Source organism: Nycticebus coucang, chromosome 1 (assembly GCF_027406575.1).
Source record: "Nycticebus coucang isolate mNycCou1 chromosome 1, mNycCou1.pri, whole genome shotgun sequence".
NCBI classification, from domain to species: domain Eukaryota; kingdom Metazoa; phylum Chordata; class Mammalia; order Primates; family Lorisidae; genus Nycticebus; species Nycticebus coucang.
In genome coordinates this window covers 119,723,243-119,726,721 of record NC_069780.1, presented here as the reverse complement: position 1 = coordinate 119,726,721, position 3,479 = coordinate 119,723,243, and the positions used below count along the sequence as shown (strand labels likewise).

The following is a 3,479-nucleotide window of genomic DNA, read 5'->3' as shown; positions in this document are numbered from 1 at the left end:
CCATTGTTTTATGTTTATTTTATAGAGAAATAGACTTGAAACATGTCAGGCTTAATTCCATTAGGCCGAACTGCCCAGAACAGAGCCCTGGGGTTTGGAAGACAGAATCGGAAAGGAAGTGTCTCCTTGGCTAAGCATCACCAACAAACCAAACAACAAACAACCCTAAAACACGGCTGTTGTCAAGAGAGTTTCCTATTGTGGGAGACCCCCTCACCCCCATCCCCCCGCAAACTCCACTCTGACCTGAAAGCGACAGATTTTTTAATAGAACCAAAATGTAATTTTTCAACCATTACCAGCCACCACGTGCATTTGTGTCTGTGCACATGGCTGTATCAGATCAATTAGTGTTTAGTATTCTTTGACATACACCCAAGTCCTTACTGTCTTTAGAAATATGATACACAATTCAGCTGCCAGAAAACAACTACATGTTGTTTATTTTTATTATTAATCAGTTTTTGACACTGCAGAATTGTCATCAGAGACTATGGCATCTTCTCTGGTTTCTCTGCAGAGAATCCTGTAACAAAGCAAATTTAGGTGTACTTTACTTTTTACCATCAGAGTCATCCAGTCTTCAGTCTCTCAGCTCTCTGAGTGAAAAAAAAAAAAAAAGAAATTACAGTTGTCCTAACTACTGACCTCACTAATTGTAAGATACAACCATCAAATAAGTCTCCTTCTAGAGTATAAATTAACCAAAAGCATATCTTAAAAGCATATTTCACTTTCCTAAAAGAGTTCGTCATTTTCCTGAAAGCTAGTTGTAACACTTAAAATATTTTTTTCACCAAAAAGGGTAAAATACTAACAGGAACCATGCCACATAATACTTGCTTTACCTGTGTCTTCGTAGAGAACAGTAAAAAATAAAAATTATACCATGGGAAGAATTTCCCCCAAATAATTTTATTTTCTAAGATAAAATTTAATGTAATTTAAAAAATGGTTTTGACCAAGATACGTCATTAAAAGTAGAAATCTAGATCTCATTTCAGCAAAGTTTCAGAAGGAAAGTCAATTGTTTGCCCTGGTCATCTCTCTCCTTCCGCTATTATTTGAATATTATTTGGTGTCATTTTTAGTAAGACATTTTTTAAAGTCTCCATTTAGAATGGTTTTTGAAAATACAGCTGGCCCGACAAAGAAAAATTACATTATGAGAGACAGTAAATGTGTCTGTGACAAAAGCACTATATCCTTTCTAATTTTCAGATGGGATAATTTCTTTGCCATTCAAATGAGTGAATACTCCAAAAATTGACCAAGCTATTTAACTAATAATATGCACTTAAACAGTCTTTTATTTTTCTTGAAGAAATGTGACAGAAGCACATAAAAAAATTCCCACATGCAAAAGTAGAGTGAACATGGTTAGATGTTAGCCAGGAAGGGTAGGCACGCCGGGTATGCACACACACGGCCCTCATCTAGAAGGCCTCTTTGGTGTCGACTATAAAACTTAGCATGCATTTCTTCATCTGGAATCTCCAGTGGGAAAACAGGATGCCTTACCATAAAAGTTTGTCTCCTTATCTCGAAAGACATTTCCTAGAAAAAAAATCATTACATTAATAAAAAGACATAAAAGACGGTTTTGGAAGGAAGCTTGAAGGATTATATCATATCATAATGACTTTACACAACATTTACAGAGAGTCTGAGTTTGGGGCCTACAAACTTACATTCCTATTGTTTATGTGAGAAAACGGTTGGGAAGGGGCAAGCCTCCTTCACTTGTTAGTCAAGTCGCTTCTTTTTTTTTTTTTTTTTGGAAAGTTAATTTAAATTTTATTTTTGTTTATTTTGAAAACATGCTCATCTTCTTCGTTCAGTCACATCAGTTTTGCTTTTGGCCTTCTCTGGAATGTAGGTTGAACTAGAAAATATTTGTGGTTTAGACAAATATAGTCTTATTGGAATAATAAACAGTTCATCAGGAGTACTTGGTGAACTTTAAGTAGTTTTTCACTGAGATTTTTACCTATTTGAAGTTTTCCCTTCTCACCTGCTTAGTGCGGGCTCCCCTTGCTCCCCGGGTCTCAATGTTTAGCTGAGATGGAAGCTGCATGGTACAGAAGAAGTCTGATAGGAAACATGATGCATCCTCTGTGTTCTCCAGGAGCAAAGGAAAGAAGAGAACAGAAAAAAATAGCAGAGAAAGAAAGGCAAAATGCAAAGCTCATTGCAGAAAGTGAAGGTGAAAAGAAGTGAAGCCTTGGGCTCTGCAAACCCTGCTTATTTTGTGATTATCTTTCCATTTTATGGATGAAAAGACAGAAGTTCTATCTAGGATATCTACAAATCCCCCTACCCTACAATGATTCATTCTCTTTCTCATCAAGGAAAAGGAGAGAGAAGGTGCCTCGGCCACATTAGCTAACCTTCATCAAGGTCTGTAAGTCCTTTGCCTAAAACAAATACACAAGACTCAAGCTTCAGAAGAACATGGTATTCGGTTTAAATCACAGCTGTGCCACTTACTTGTTTTGTAGGAAAGGGAGATTTTTAAATATCTTAGAACTTCTTTTCATCCATAAAATGGAAGGATAATCACAAAATAATGCAGGGATATTGCAGAGACCAAGGAATCTGGGCAAAGTGCCTAACACAGCAATTGGAACATAGCAGATACCCTACAAATATGGATTCCCTTTACCTTCTTAGTCTTCTGATACAGGTCTTGCAATTCTCATCCTCAAATTTCTGTTGGTCAATATTTAGTCTCATTTCCTGACATAAAATTTATGTGGTTGTATTTAATACTGGAGCAAGTTAATAAAGACCTGAAGAAAGGTTGCTTATTCTGTGGCCATGGGATCTTCCCTCAGGTGGACATGACTTTGAAGACCCAGTTTCATGATAACTACAAGATAATCTCCACAGAATGTCTCCCAGGGCCTTAGTTAGAAATCTGAGGAGTCAAAACTAAAGACATCCTTGACATTATAAAAACGTATTCTGCTTAGCAGTTAGTCTTATTGCACCCGAATAGTATGTTTTATAGAAATAATGCTTATCTGCTCATGAAAAAGAATGAGCAAATTCATTGACGTAACACTCACCCCTTATAAAGTAAGTCCTCAGAGGTAGAGAATCCTGCTTCCCAAGTAGTAAACTTCATTCTCATGACAGAGCCAGGGAACCATGGAAGACTCGGACAGTGGGGGGCTGATCTCTTTTCATTCAGTGGTGGAACTTGGCTTCCCTACCTTAAAAGTATTTGCCAAAACTTAATTCAGGATAAAACCTTCAGAGGAATGAGTTCTATTTCTACTTATTAATACTATACAGTATATGTTTTCCAGCTTCTACCAATAATCTTGACCGAGTGAGTGGCCAAAATTATTTTTTCTAATATGCCATTGTCTAATTAAATTCTTACATTAATAATAGCCTTAGAAGTACAATGTATTTTGTAGAATTAAACAGGCATATTTAGTTATATATTATGTCAAACAGCAAAAATAAAT

At 36.2% G+C, this 3,479-nt stretch overlaps 1 long non-coding RNA gene across 1 annotated transcript; it reads right to left on the bottom strand.

Annotated features, from left to right (window-relative positions):
• Positions 1-351: 351 nt before the first annotated feature.
• LOC128583051 (uncharacterized) lies at positions 352-3,208 on the bottom strand. The gene is made up of 4 exons (XR_008379372.1): positions 3,072-3,208; positions 2,015-2,122; positions 1,522-1,557; positions 352-599 (listed from the first exon to the last, which is right to left on the bottom strand). It is a non-coding gene; the product is annotated as an uncharacterized LOC128583051 (long non-coding RNA).
• Positions 3,209-3,479: the final 271 nt, after the last annotated feature.